This window comes from Mauremys reevesii, linkage group 4 (assembly GCF_016161935.1).
Source record: "Mauremys reevesii isolate NIE-2019 linkage group 4, ASM1616193v1, whole genome shotgun sequence".
NCBI lineage: Eukaryota > Metazoa > Chordata > Testudines > Geoemydidae > Mauremys > Mauremys reevesii.
In genome coordinates, this window is record NC_052626.1 from 44,526,093 (window position 1) to 44,541,989 (window position 15,897).

Here is a 15,897-nt window from a genome sequence, read left to right on the forward strand (position 1 = left end):
GGCTCCAACCCCAGGGCAGCCTGCTGGATCCAGGGAGCAGGGCTGGCTGTGCTCGGGGAGGGCGGGCGCATGGCACAGCTGGGACCCAGGACCCTTCCCCACTTAGACTCATAGACTTTAGATGATCATAATGGTTCCTTCTGACCTTAGTCTGACCTCCTGCACAACACAAGCCACAGAATCTCACCCACCCACTCCTATAACAAACCCCTAACCTATGTCTGAGTTATTGAAGTCCTCAAATTGTGGTTTAAAGAACTCAAGGTGCAGAGAATCCTCCAGCAAGTGACCCGTGCCCCATGCTGCAGAGGAAGGCGAAAAACCTCCAGGGCCTCTGCCAATCTGCCCGTGAGGAAAATTCCTTCCCAACCCCAAATATGGCGATCAGTTAAACCCTGAGCATGTGGGCAAGACTCACCAGCCAGCACCCAGGAAAGAATTCTCTCTAGCAACTCAGATCCCACCCCATCTAACATCCCATCACAGACCATTGGGCATATTTACCTGCTAATAATCCAAGATGAATTAATTCCCAAAATTAGGCTCTCTCATCATACCATCCCCTCCATAAACTTATCAAGCTTAGTCTTGAAGTCAGATATGTCTTTTGCCCCGACTACTCCCCTTGGAAGGCTGTTCCAGAACTTCACTCCTCTGATGGTTAAAAACCTTCGTCTAATTTCAAGTCTAAACTTCCTTTAGTGTCCAGTTTATATCCATTTGTTCTTGTGTCCACATTGGTACTAACTTTAAATAATTCTTCTCCTCCCTGATATTTATTCCTCTGATATATTTATAAAAAGCAATCATATCTCCCCTCAGCCTTCTTTTGGTTAGGCTAAACAAGCCAAGCTCTTTAAGTTTCCTTTCATAAGACAGGTTTTCCATTCCTCGGATCATCCTAGTAGCCCTTCTCTGTACCTGTTCCAGTTTGAATTCATCCTTCTTAAACATGGGACACCAGAACTGCACACAATATTCCAGACGAGGTCTCATCAGTGCCTTGTGAAACGGTACTAACACCTCCTTATCTTTACTGGAAATACCTCACCTGATGCATCCCAAGACCGCATTAGCTTTTTTAACGGCCATATCACATTGGCAGCTCATAGTCATCCTGTTATCAACCAATACTCCGAGGTCCTCCTCCTCTGTTACTTCCAACTGATGTATTCCCAATTTATAACCAAAATTCTTGTTATTAATCCGTAAATGCATGACCTTTACTTTTCACTATTAAATTTCATCCTATTACTATTACTCCAGTTTCCAAGGTCATCCAGATCTTCCTGTATGATATCCCGGTCCTTCTCTGTATTAGCAATACCTCCCAGGTTTGTGTCATCTGCAAACTTTATTAGCACATTCCCACTTTTTGTGACAAGTTCAGTAATAAAAAGATTAAATAAGATTTGTCCCAAAACCAATCCCTGAGGAACTCCACTAGTAATCTCCTTCCAGCCTGACAGTTCACCTTTCAGTATGACCCGTTGTAGTCTTCCCTTTAACCAGTTCCTTATCCATCTTTCAATTTTCATATTGATCCCCATCTTTTCCAATTTAGCAAATAATTCCCCATGTGGAACTGTATCAAATGCCTTACTGAAATTGAGGTGAATTAGATCCACTGTGTTTCCTTTTCTAAAAAATCTGTTACCTTCTTAAAGAAGATCAGGCCTCACGGGCGCTGCAACTCCTGTGAGGCCAGGTCCCTCTTCCTGCCCCAGCCAGCGGGGCCACTTCCAGGGCCGCTCAGACTCTGCGGACACCAGATAGCGGTATGGACATGCTAACCCGGAAACACAACCTCCCGCCGGAAGTGACGGAGGTCAAGAATGCATGTGCAAATGCCGGCGGGAGGGGCGGAGAAGAGTGGGCCAGGCTGGGCCGGATTTTTAATGACATGTTGCTGCCTGCCAGGGTCCTGGCCGCCGGCCCTGCTCAGGCCACTGCCAGCCTGGGTTCGGCAGTGGGCTAAGTAGGGCCGGCAGCTGGGACCCCGGCAGGCAGCAGCGTGCCATTAAAAATTGGCTTGCGTGCTGTCTTTGGCACGCGTGCCATAGGTGGCTGACCCCTGGGCTAAGGACACCATTCTGGTTAATAGCCATTGATGGACCTATCCTCCATGAAATTATCTAGTTCTTTTTTTGAACCCTGTTATGGTCTTGGCCTTCACAACATTCTCTGGCAAAGAGTTCCACAGCCTGAACGTGCGTTGTGTGAAAAAATACTTCCTTTTGGAAGTATTAAGGATCTTTTATTCCCTCTGGACAGTCTCAGCTTTCCTCCCTTTATGCAACAACAACATATAAACTCAGACTATAGAACTATATCCAATGATTGAATCCATTACTAAAATGAAAACGGAAGTGAATATTATTTTCTCTGGGGGTGGGGGTATTACAAGTGAACATACCCAACCCACCGTCTAGAGAGGATTAAGTTTGGCGAGTTCACTTACTACAAGACTCCAGAAGACTATAGTTCACACTAAAAACAACAACAATCCCCCCCCCCCCGCAACCACCACTACCACTTTACACATTTTCTCAGTGTGAGCTAATACAACGTCACTCAAAATTCAGGAAAGAGCAAGAGGTGAGCTAACATAAAGGTTTAATTGCACGTCACTCCATGAAATACTCATACAGCAGAAAACCACACTGACAAGTACCAGAATCATATATGTTTTGGCTTGTTTATCAGAGACCATTTCTGATTTTTTTTTCGGTACCTGAATAAAACCCCCCTCTATTTATTGAAGAACAGACTGACATACAGTCAGGTAGGAAAGAACCTGACCTCTGGTAAGACGTTGGGGGACAGGGCAACCCCCCGATGCCATTCCCAGTACCTCAAATACCATGAGGGGTATTCTGTGGGTATTCTGTGCTTCACATCCACAGAGCCTATTGCCACTTCTGAGGAACCCAGCCAGTTTGGAGCTTCTGTAAACTCTGCATCAAAGAGGCGCATTTTACCTATTTCACTCCCTACGAGAAATAGCACAGAATATAAGCTTCAAAGACATGACCAGGAAATGGGTGGTTTGGCCTAAAGGTTGGAGCCTTGGGGGTAGCTAGGCCAGGAGGTTAGAGTGGAACTGAGCTGAAGTCAAGAATCAGGGCCATGGGACACCTGGGGACGTAGTTGAGAGCAGAGCTGAGGGTCAGAACCAGTGATCAGAAACCAAATGCCAGGGCCACTGGGAGAGCTGGAGACTTGGTTGGGAAGCAGAGCCAGGGATGTCATGGATGGAGAATGATAGGAACTGAAGCAGGCACAAGACAGGTGGGGCAGGAGCAGGCACAAGAAGCAGGACCAAATGCAGCTGCGAGCAGGGAACGTGTTGAGCAGCCAGCAAGCTCCAGCTGTTGCTGGGTTAAATAGTTGTTGGTTCCACCCCTCCACTAATCAAGAAGTGCAAACACGCAGCCCCTGTTAGAATCAGCTGTCCAGTAGGTCGCTAAGAGATTGCCCTGCTGTACGGGGCTCCCCATACAGAACCACACCTCTCCCTGCAAAGACAACTTTTAAGGGCCATAAGGCCCAGTTTTTTTGGTGAAAGACAAGTACAAGCTCAGGCATTCCCTTCTGGTTCCCAAGATTGTTCTTCCAAGCCATAACATTCCCAGTGCACCAGGTAGTAAAGTCAACTTCTGATTCGCTTAGAATTCAGGATTTCTCGGACTTCCTGACCTTGAAGGAAAGTGATGGAGCAGAGCAGTCAGGGAAGTGATTTTCTGTGTTGGGCTTCAGGAGGGACATAAACTGGATGGACATTCAGGAATTCAGGCAGTTGTAGTGGGACTGCTATTGGGTTGACTTGTTCAGTAATCTCAAATGGATCCAGGTACTGGCAGTCTAATTTGGCAGATGGGTGGTAGGATTTGACATGGTTAGAGGACAGCCAGACCTTCTCCTCCGCACTGAGTCTCAGTGCAAGTGGGCGGTTTTGGTTGGAATGACACTTATGTTTCCTTGGCAGACTCCAGATGCTCCATACATTCCTGGTGAACTTGAAGGTGGGTAATGAGATCTGTCACAGTAGTAACTTGCAAGTGTGTTTAGATGAAAATGAGGGTGAAAACCATAACAGGCATAAAATGGACTGTGTTGAATGCAGGTATGGATGGAATTATTTTAAGCAAATTTGGCATATGGCAGGAGAGTGACCCAATCCTCTTGGCAGTAGTTAAGGAAGCACTGAAGGCATTGCTTGAGCATTTGATGTACCTGTTCTATTTGCCTGTTGGTCTGCAGGTGACAGGATGAGGTGGTAAAGAGTTCAATTCCTAGGAGTTTACAGAGCTCACACCACAACTGAGAAGTGAATAATGGGCCCTGATCAGACACTATTCTGGCTGGAAATCTGTGGAACCAAAAAACAGTTTAGGAAAAGACAAGCTGATTCCTGAGTGGTGGGGAAAGAGCGAAAAGAAATAAAGAGCGCCATCTTAGTGAAAAGATCAACTGCTAGGATGATGGCGCAACCTTGGGAACCTTAGAGGATTGGGCCAAAAGAAATATGATGAGGTTCAACAAGGACAAGTGCAGAGTCCTGCACTTCGGATGGAAGAATCCCATGCACTGCTACAGACTAGGGACCAAATGACTGGGCAGCAGTTCTGCAGAAAAGGACCTAGGGGTTATGGTGGACAAAAAGCTGAATATGAGTCAACAATGTGCCCTTGTTGCCAAGAAGGCTAATGGCATTTTGGGTTGTATAAGTAGGGGCATTTCCAGCAGATCGAGGGACGTGATCATTCCCCTCTATTCAGCACTGGTGAGGCCTCATTTGGAGTACTGTGTCCAGTTTTGGGCCCCACACTACAAGAAGGATGTGGATAAATTGGAGAGAGTCCAGCGGAGGGCAACAAAAATGATTAGGGGGCTGGAGCACATGACTTATGAGGAGAGGCTGAGGGAACTGAGATTGTTTAGCCTGCAGAAGAGAAAAATGAGGGGGGATTTGATAGCTGCTTTCAACTACCTGAAAGGGGGTTCCAAAGAGGATGGAACTAGACTGTTCTCAGTGGTAGAAGATGACAGAACAAGGAGTAATGGTTTCAAGTTGCAGAGGGGGAGGTTTAGGTTGGACATTAGGAAAAACTTTTTCACTAGTAGGGTGGTGAAGAACTGGAATGGGTTACCTAGGGAGGTGGTGGAATCTCCTTCCTTAGAGGTTTTTAAGGTCAGGCTTGACAAAGCCCTGGCTGGGATGATTTAGTTGGGTTTGGTCCTGCTTTGAGCAGGGGGTTGGACTAGATGACCTCCTGAGGTCCCTTCCAACCCTGAGATTCTAAGATAGTTCCACAGTAAAATCCAGGGTTCAGGTGGAATGGGATGAGCCTGGAGTTAACTGAACAGTTTAGCATGTGGGCACTTGTTCTGACAGCACAGGTCATAGGAGCGGACATATTTTTTTCATGTCAGTACTTGCCCCTGGCCACCAGTGAATTTTGTACCACCAATTCTGGAGTCGTATGGCAGCCAGAATGGCTGGCCATCAGCATATCGTGGCACATTCTGAACACTTTGAGTCTGGGCTGACCTTTTAGCATATAAAGACACTTCCCATGATACAGAAGACCATTGTGCAAATAGAAAGCTGAGCTGGCCAGTATGTTGGAGGAATCAAGTGCCTGACAGATTTTGGTCACTTGCACGTCTTTTGGGAGTTGTGTCAGAATAAGGAACACCAAATCCCAGGCTATGGCTCCACAAATACAATTAGCTGGGCATAGCACAGTATCTTGGGGGAGCTGTGTTTGTTTTGGCCTATTCATCCTTGCAGGAAAGGGTGTCTACCCCGGGTCATGAAACAGGAAAGCAATCAGTAATGAGGAAATCAAATTTGGTAAAGAAAAGTGACCAATGGATCTGCTGTTGTTTAAAATGATGGGCTATTGAAAGATTCTTTAAGTTCTTGTGATAAATAAGGACCTGGACTGGGAACTGAGTCTCCTCCTAAAAATGTCTCTATTTTTCCATTGCAGTTTTGATTGCCAGCAGCTCCTTGTCTCAGACATCACATTTTTTCCACAGCAGGTGCTACTTTACAGGTATAATACACACAAGGATGGAGTTGGTTATGGGGCCTACATTTTTCAGAAGTACAGCTCCCATTGCAAAGTTCAAAGCATCTACTTCCACCATAAAAGATTTAGCAGGGCCTAGATGCACAAGAACAGGAACTGAAGTGAAAGCTTTCTTTGGCTGATTGGAGGCTGATTTCCTCCTCTGACCAGAAAAAACAAACCTGTTTTTGCAGGAGTACAGTTATTAGTGCCACTAGCTGGGAGAATCATTTAATGAAGCGTGGATAAAAACTGGCAAATCCAAGAAAATGCTGAACCCCCTTAATATTTTTTGGGGCCCTCCACCTAGTGATGGCAGACACTTTATATAGGTCATTTGCTAGGCTCTTTGGGAGAACTGATGTAACTGAGGAACTCAATAGTATCATTGTCAAATTCACATTTCTTCAGTTAAGCATAGAGGCGAGTCTGGTGAAGTCTATCAAGGACAAAGAGAATGTGTGTATGATGTTGCACTCCATATGTTTATGGAAATATGCTAATGAGTGTGAATAAAATGTAACAAATATGCTTCACACAAAAGGTCTCTTGTAAGGTATCATTGCAAAGCTTATAATCTACTGAGTGTGTTCATCTTATTTGTATGAACCTATCATTCTTGTATCTAAAGCTAGAAATATGAAGTATTACTCTGAAATCCTATTGTAATTATGCAAAGTGTGGGCAATTAATGGTGGCTTAGAATCTTGATGGCTCCCATTAACTAGAACAATTTGTTGTAAATGGCTCTGTTTTCTTGTAAGCCTTCCTGTGTTTGTGGGAGTCAGGTCAGAAAGAATGGAGGTTTGGGGTCTCACAGGACATGTGACTTTTCACCTGGTACTGGAATCCATCTTAAAACTGGTGCTTTTTTATTTAGAAGGAGGAGTGGGAACCCAGAGAGACAAAAAATTCCTGCCTTCAGGGCTGGCTCCAGTGATTTTGCTACCCCAAGCAGCCAAAAAAAAAAAAAAAAAAAAGGCAAAAAAAGCCGCGATCGCAATCCCGATCTGCGGCAATTCAGCGGGAGGTCCTTCGCTCCAAGCGGGAGCGAGGGACCCTCTGCTGAATTGCCGCCGAATACCTGGAGGTGCCGCCCGTCTCCAGAGTGGCCACCCCAAGCACCTGCTTGATAAGCTGGTGCCTGGAGCCAGCCCTGCCTGCCTTGTACCACAGTTCTAAAAGGGGGTTGAACAGAACAAAGGGGGCTGCCAGTCATGAGAAATCCCCTGGTTACCATCTAATCTGGAACTGTAAGGAGTCTAGTCTGTGAAAGAAGCTTAATGGAACATCTCTGAGGGTGAGATTTACTTGTATTCAGTTTCTTGATGTATTAGGCTTAGACTTGCGTGTTTTGTTTTATTTTGCTTGGTAACTTACTTTGGTCTGTCTGTTATTACTTGAAACCACTTAAATCCTGCTTTTTATACTTAATAAAATCACTTTTGTTTATTAACTAACCCAGAGTAAGTGATTAATACCCGGGGGAGCAAATAGCTGTGCATCTCTCTATCAGTGTTCTAGAGGGTGGACAATTCATGAGTTTATCCTGTATAAGCTTTATACAGAGTAAAACGGATTTATTTGGGGTTTGGATCCCATTGGGAAATGGGTGTCTGGGTGCTGGAGATTGAAAACCACTCAGCAGGTTAGCTATTAAAGCCTGCAGCTTTGGGGACGTGATTCAGACCTGGGACTGTACTGCAGCAGGCTAGCGTGTCTGGCTCAACAGGGCACGGTTCTGGAGTCCCGAGCCATCAGAGAAAATGGGATCAGAGGTAATTTCAGCACATCAGGTGACAGTACTAAGGGGGTCTCTCTGTGACCGAAGCACATCACAGTGTGCTCGTGTAGCTTCTGGCTTTCAGAGAACACAAGGATTATCTAAACAGATAACAAATTGGTCCATCATGTCCCAGAAATGCTGAAACATAACTGGAGCATTACATAGCTCAAATGGCATAACTAAGTACTCAAAATGTCCCTGTCAAGCATGGAACACGGTCTTCCATCCATCACCTTTCTTCACACAAACTGGCCCATAACTGTGTGAAGGTCCAGGTTAGACAAAACCCTAGCCAATCAAAGTCTCTCAAAAAGTTCATTAATAAGTGGCAAAGGGTGGCAATTTTGAACTGTCACTCTATTCATGGGCTAGTAACACAAGAGCACAGGGAGCCATCTTTTTTCCATGGGAAAAAAAAACCCCACAAAAGGATGCCCCCACTGGAGAAGTGGAAAGATGAATAAATCCTCTCTCTAAATTCTCATGGAGGTAGTCCCAGAGCACCTGGAGTTCCAGTTCTGAAAGGGAGTAAATACAGCCAAAAGGAATGTCAGACTTGGGCTGCAGGTCAATGGGGCAATCATAACTGTAAAGTGGTGGCAAAACATCTGCCCTCCTTTTGTCAAAGACATCAGCAGTCTTGATATTTCTCTAAAATATCTGAAGGAGACAAAGGGGTGACAGAGATAGTGGCATCAACGTTTAAAGTCCCCCCTTCATCAATTGCATTGCAAGAGGATTCAGGACTAACACCTAACCTTGGAAGACATGACTGGCAGCAGAATCTTGAGGTAAAGGGTATTGTGACTCAGCTCCACTGGATGTGTGGGTCATGGTCAACCAGCCAAGGAATATTGAGGATGATAGAGGAATGAGGGGGCAGATTAGTTGACATTTCTGAACCTCCCAGTGGCTCTGGAGAGTGGTCACAGTCAGCAGTGTTGTCTGATTCGTAACTGGGCCAGAGAAGATGGGGGGCCCCCATCAATGGATTCTACCAAACCAGGGATGCTGCTACATCGAGTGGGGATGTTATGGGTCCAAGCAAAATCTAGGTCCACGAAGTTGTCTGAGGACCTTGAATCCACCAGCATTCACTGCCCAATCTCAGACCTGGTAAGTTATCGTAACCAAAGAGGAAGCTGGAGGTTTGCTGGCTAGTCACCACCAGGAAGTACAAGAGGGGCTTTCCTTACTGGGACAGGACAGGAGTCTTACCGGGGCACCCCTGGACATAGTCTAAGACTTAGTGCTAGCTCCTTTCTGCACCAGTAAGGCAGGGTTGAATTTGGTTGGCTTGTGGGGAATCAAAAACTGGACTCCTTTTGCAATCACTGTTCAGCCAGACAATCACCGATGCTCACGCACAGCTTGACCAGGGGATCTAAGTCAGATGCTGGCCTTACCCATCCTGGCTCTTCATTCAAGCTATGCTGAAAATGGTAGCTCTGTTGGCCGGTAAGCACTGGAATTCCACAGCGAACCTGGTGACTGGTCTATTTCCCTGGCATACATTCTGAAGTATGCTTTCGGCAGAATGGGAATGGTTCAGGTCATCCAAAACAATTGCTATGGCTCAACTGAATTCCTCCAGTTTCCTCAGCAAGGGACTGGAAGTCTCCAGGAGGTGGGATGACTGGGCCAGGGCCTCCCCAGTTAATGGGATGATAATGAGCTCCACTCAGGCCTGGTCAGTGGGAAATGACAGGGATGTAGCATGAACAGGAGTTGGCATCGATTCATAAAGCTGCATTTCTCGTGGTCATTGTCAAACTGGGCTGGCAGTAGATCTTCAGGTCCTGAGGGATCTGGGTCCAAGATAGCAAGATCTATGCCTACAAGGCTGAGATCTGGGACTGTAGCCTCTGCAAGGTGTTATTACATCCGTCGGAATGAGGGAGGCCTTAACAGGTGTCAAACCCACAGCCGAAGAAAGTCTGAAGACTCTCTCTCTTGCACTAATCAAACTGTCAAGTACATGACTGAATGTTGGCAGTCAGGCCTAATGGTGAGATCCATGGGGGGTTCGCCAGGCCTGGAGGCTAGAGCACAGCCAAGCTGGAGTCAAGAATCAGAGCCTTGGGACACCTGGGGATATAGTCGAGAGCAGAGCTGAGAGTTAGAACCAGTGATCAGAAGCCAGATGCCAGAGGCAATGATCAAGCCAGAGACTTGGTCAGAAAACAGAGCCCAGGGTGTCAAGAATGGAGACGCATAGGGGCTACAGCAGGCACAAGAGCAGGCGGCAACAGGAGGCTGGACAAAGAGCAGCTGCAGGCTAGGAATGTGTGGAGCAGCCAGCCAGTTCTGGCTGTTGCTAGGTTAAATAGTAGTTAGCTCCACCCCTCCACCAATTAGAAAGTACAATCAAATAGGCAGCCCATTAGGATCAGCTGTGTCCAGTGTGTCCCTACTAGATTGCCCCTGTTGCAGCTGGCTCCCTGACAATAAATCAGTTGATCTACTCACCTTTCCCAAAAATGAAGGTTTTGATGAATCTTTGTAAGGAAACTCCTAAAAATCATTAGAATTGCAGTGTAATCAAAGTACTTACCCCCATTAACTCTGTGGAACAGAACCAAATGGAAAACTGAGCCAATAAAAATCACTGTTTGTGAGACTGGGCTTTGTTTTTTGGTGAATTTCTTAAAAGGGTGCCTGCTGCCCAGCATCATTGGCTTGGACTTCAGAGTGAGGGGGCAGGGATGTATCCCTACAGACACCTGTGAGAAAGATGACTCAGGTCTAGTAGTCATTTCACCTGTTTTACCCTCCCAGAGTGTTATTTTTTGAGTTAAACCCCACCTTTTAAATTAGCACTTTCATTTTGTATTCTATCTTTCCCCAGTTCTTATCCCTCTCTAACTGAAAGCAGAGCTCACTCCAACCTGAGCTCAACATGGGCATCTTGCAGGCAGCATCTTTGAGCCTATATTGACTCTCTTGTGCTTACTGCATTAACTCCATTTGCTCACTCTTCCTGGTGTTAGTTTCCTCCTCCCATCCACTTGTCTGCTACCAGCTAGAGAAAAAGCATAGGAAATGCGTGGGTGCAGGGATCTTGCTGTTGCTGGCACAAGAGGGGAAATGAACCAAGATAGTCCTAGGGCTAATCAAGTTGCAATCACACTCCACACAAGCCAGTGAGTTTGAAAATCACCCCCACCCCCACCCCCACAGCTGTCTGCTTCACAGTGTGAATCATTCTAAGAATCTGGTGCTCTCCTCCCACCCTTAGTATTAGAGGCAGCAGAAGAGGGGTAGAAGGAGCAGTGTCCTAGCACAGTAGCTAGATCATTGTCAGATGCTCCTTCTAGTGTGCTAGTGCCAACACCAGCAGAGTGAACTCAGCAAGTGTTGGCAAAGGCTAGAATAAGCACCACAGTGTAAAACAGAGATGCTAATTGGAAAGGTTTAGTGTAAAAAGGTAGTTTCATGGCAAAAAGGAGTTTCCTCTGTTCTAACACTGTGGTCATGCACTATTGCCCCCTCAACATGAGGATACAGATTCCCTAGTTTAGATTGCAGCCCCAACCTATTTTTCAAATAACTACTTTTTTGTGGTTTTTAAAGTTATTGCAGCTCACAGGTGTATTTCTTAAATGAGAAATGTTCACCGATGTGTGGTGAGAAATCTCGAATGATCTAGGAACCACAGAAAACACCGAGCTCTATACCTTATTTGGTGTAAAACCAGAAGAACTGTTTGAGAACAGCCTCAGAAAGGTTAATAAGTAGTTGGCCCACTGAGACTATTGACATTTATTAGTTATTAGCTATTAGCTGAAATTGATAATGGTGGGCAGGGAAGCGTACTGCTTCTAATCTTTGTTCTCAGTTACCATTAAACGCTGTCTGATGCCAAACAGTGCCTTGAAATGGAGAAAGGCACACTTTAACTTGTTTCAGATGAGCAACTGGGAGTGTGCCAGTTTTGTACATGAACAGTCAGAAGCATGTTCCTGCACAGCAGGATGTGATCAAGCTATTTAGAACTGTAAAACCAGGATTGCTTGCCAATTGCATTACTGCTTCAATCCAGGGTATTAAAAACAGACAATGCTATACTGGCCATGACACTATTGCTTTTCTTCTACAACAAATTCTACACCTTTAATATTAAACTTTGCATAGCAACAGGCTGTGCCTTGGTTACAAAATACCTACTCAATGGAAGTTAGGGCTGAAAACACAATAAATACATGATCCTTCTGTAGTATGATCCATGCTCTTGGTTGACTTCCTTTAAAAGCACCTTCAAGCTGTACCGATAAAAATCATTTCTTTTCTTTCCTCAAAAGGGAAGAATTTTTTTTTTGTAATGCCTTACTGAGTGCCCCAGTTTCAGCTGCCAAACCTTTAATCATATTAACATTCCTGTCCAGAAGGTGTAAAATGGCTTATAGCCAGTTGCTACTTTGAGGCATTACACCATATTGCCTCCTGCTGGTAACTATTTTCTTTAAAGTATTTAATGAAGATTACCAAATTGTGACTACAGTGTGTTGTATTTGTATTAAACGTTAATCACAAATATATTTGATTACTCAATAAACAAGCAAGACTTGCGAAGAAAAACAAGAACTACATTACAAACATTTTAAATGAACAGGATATTTCCATGAATGGGTTAAGGTTAAACTGAATATAAACCAAGAAACTGAAAAGAAAACAGAGAGATGCTGACTGCCATGAGAATGAAGAAATCGAAGAGCAGCCATAAAACAGACAAGTTCTACACCATAACACAGTATCTCTTCACTAACAAATGTATCTTGGCAAATACAACGGAATGGTTGTGTGTTTTTTTTTTAAAGGGGGTTGACATTGGTGTGTGTGCTGGGGGTGGGAAGAGATGGATGTCAATGTTTAGCCATACTTTAGTTGTTTGTTTTTTATTCACTTGAAAATACATACTAAAAGTAGTATCAAATATTTGAGTTTATATCATTTTATTTGTTTTCGCACATACAAAATGTAGTTTGCATATTTGCTCAGCAATCTAGTGAATGATCTAAGATTGCGGACACGTGTGCCGCTCGATATGGTGATAACAGTGTCCATCTTTCTGTTAAGACATGGTGATGACATTTAAAATTTCAAAACAAACAGGGGGATCTAGATATTTGTGATTCAAAGGGTTTTTTTAAAAACAACATTTCCTAAAAATTAGTGAGCATTTCTAGATTGTCCAGCAGTAAAAAATTCAAGCAAAATTCAAAGTCACAAAATATAACTAGTTAACTATTGTCAAGCATGTGTACAATAGCAGTCTAATTAAATACAATCATCAAATACAATAGAGCCACCACAATGTACTGAAAGAAAAAACAAAACAAACAAAAAACACCCAACACACACCTGAAAGACTACTTCAAGACAGCCTATATTTACATGCTCATGCACCCAATTTATTACAGGGCATCCATTATTTAAGAATATTAAATATTGTCCAACTGAAACATAACTGATAAGTTAAAGTTGCATAGCCTTCCGTGTTACAGTGTCTGAATCAGAAAAATCTGAAAACCTATAAATAATACCAAAAGAGCTAGATGCTGTTCAGGTAAATTGTAGTTAACAGTCAAGTGTCAGGCTGTGAAGGGACTCATTCAGAAGGTAAATGGATTAGCTTAATTAAACATACCCCCTGTAAAACCCTGAAAGCAGGGAGGAAGTGAAATCAGTTATGCTGGTAACTTAAGTGGCACTGTTGCTCCTTCACCAGATACTAACAAGTTGTATAGGAGGGTGTAGTTTTCACAGAGCCTCACAAATTCTGAACTCTTAAATGCTGTGCTCCAGAGGACAGCCACAGACTACAAATGTCTCCCTATGAGTGTGACTGATTGTAACCCGTTTTGGCTCAATTTTTATGATGTGCCTTTATGTGAATGTGATTTTATGTTCACTGAAAATGGAGAGATAGCGTCTTGCAGATGCTAACAACACCCATGACAAGGCCAGATCTAAATGACAATAATTTGGGTTTATTATAGTATAATTATAGATATCCCCTGAGTTACCTTCAGTCCCCTTGTGGTCTAATGCAAGATTCCCTCTCCTGTTCTTCTTGCTAATAAATTGTAATAACTGTTATTACAATCTTAACAAAAGACCAGTAATTTGTATACATCTTGTATACATCTTATGCGGGGGTAGGTTCTAAAGTCAGTGCGTAAGGCAAAAATCATGTATAGTCAAAATTACCCTTGAAAATCCCTTAAATCGCCCATAAAGTACAGTATACTGTACATGGTTTTGTGTATACAACCCTGTACAGTAATATGTATAAATGTATAATGTATACAGTAATGTACAGTATATAATAAAGAGTACATATGCAAAATATAATTTTACAGTACTGTATTTTTAATTACAGGGGGTCGTCAGGGCTTGATGTCGATCCAGGAAACAGAGGTGACGGAGAGCTTGGGTGACGGAGAGCGAGTCGTAGATGAAGTGGTTGGCTCTGGTTCAGCTCAAGAAGTTGATTGCGTAAGCTCATCTGCTGCTGGCTGTTTTTCCTTGAAAAACATGGTGATCGGCAACTGTCACTGTTGTCTCTTGAGCTGCTCAAACATTTTTTGATACGGTCTCAAATTGTCTGTAATACTCCATGTGATTTTGAGGCTTCGTTCCATAGAGGGATCATATTCAGAAATTAAATCATTCAAGTGTTTCGCTGCTTGGAACACTTCAGCAAATTTATGAAGATTCCAACTTGCTGGCTCCTCCTGTTTGCCATCATCATCTTTGTCTTCTGTAGACAATTTTATCAGTTCCTCTAACTCTTAGTTAGTCAATGTTTCTCTATGGCTCTCAATTAATTCTTCGATTTCTTCCTCAAGGATGTTGACGAAGCCATCACCACCCACTTGCCTGGCCACCTAAGCAATGCGTTTCACTTCTTTATCAATGTTCGGGAAACCCTTAAAATCATTCACACATTCTTTCCATAGGTTCTGCCAACATGCATTGACTGTTTCAGGCTTGATTGCATCCATTGCCTGTTTAATATAAGTGATGCAATTGGCAATGTTGAAGGACTTCCAACGCTCCATCACATTAAGATTGGATCAGCATCCATAGTGCTACGTATCCGTGAGAATGTAAGCCTCGTGTACGTGGCCTTGAAACAGCAAATCACGCCTTCGTCAAGAGGTTGGAAGATGGAGGTGGTATTGGGGGGGAGAAAGATGACTTCAATGTCATTATGTGCAAACCAGAGTGCTGCAGGGTGGCCAGGAACATTGTCTACAATCAGCAACACTTTAAAGTCAAGTCCTTTCTCTTTGAGGTACCGCTTGACCTCCAGAATGAAACATTTGTGGAACCAATCCAGAAATAATGCTGCCGTCACCCAAGCCTTTTTATTTGATTGCCAGAACACAGGCAGAGGATTTTTGTTCTTGCCTTTTAGGGCATGGGGATTTGCAGCCCTGTAGAGCAAGCCCGGCTTTATTAAAATGCCCAGCCGCATTACCACAAAACTACACAGTCACATGGTCTTTAGCTGCTTTGAAGCCAGGGGCTTGTCTTTCTGATTTTGAAATGTAAGTGCAGTTGGGCATTTTTTTCCAGAAGAGCCCAGTCTCATCAGCATTGAAAACTTGTTCCGGAAGATAGCCCTTTTCTTCTATGATTTTCTTTAATTGTTCGGGGTAGGCTTTTGCTGCCTCTTCATTTGCAGATGCAGCTTTACCAGTAGTCTGCACGTTTTTGAGGTTGAAGTGGTTCCTAAAACTGTTAAGCCAACCTTGGCTGGCTTTGAATTCCTTCTCATCAGAAGGCTATCCCTCTTCGGCAGCAGGTTTGAACAGCGCGTAGAGGCTAAGAGCCTTTTCTCGCAACGTGTTGTCATCGGTAGGCACATGTTTATGATTCATGACTTCCAGCCATAAGTTTAATGCCTTTTCAGTCTTCACTAAAATCTTATCATGCACCTGGCTCATCACTTTAGCAGTTATTGGAGCACTTGATGCCATGGCTTGACGAATTTCTCTCCCTCGAATCTTGATGGCACAGATG

General features: G+C 43.9%; 1 protein-coding gene and 1 long non-coding RNA gene across 15 annotated transcripts in view; one reads left to right on the forward strand and one right to left on the reverse strand.

The window, feature by feature from the left end:
- Positions 1-15,897, reverse strand: part of MIPOL1 (mirror-image polydactyly 1) — a 292,792-nt gene that overhangs the window by 158,112 nt on the left and 118,783 nt on the right. The window lies entirely within an intron of this gene.
- Positions 8,703-14,423, forward strand: LOC120403798. The gene is made up of 2 exons (XR_005597737.1): positions 8,703-8,982; positions 14,249-14,423. It is a non-coding gene; the product is annotated as an uncharacterized LOC120403798 (long non-coding RNA).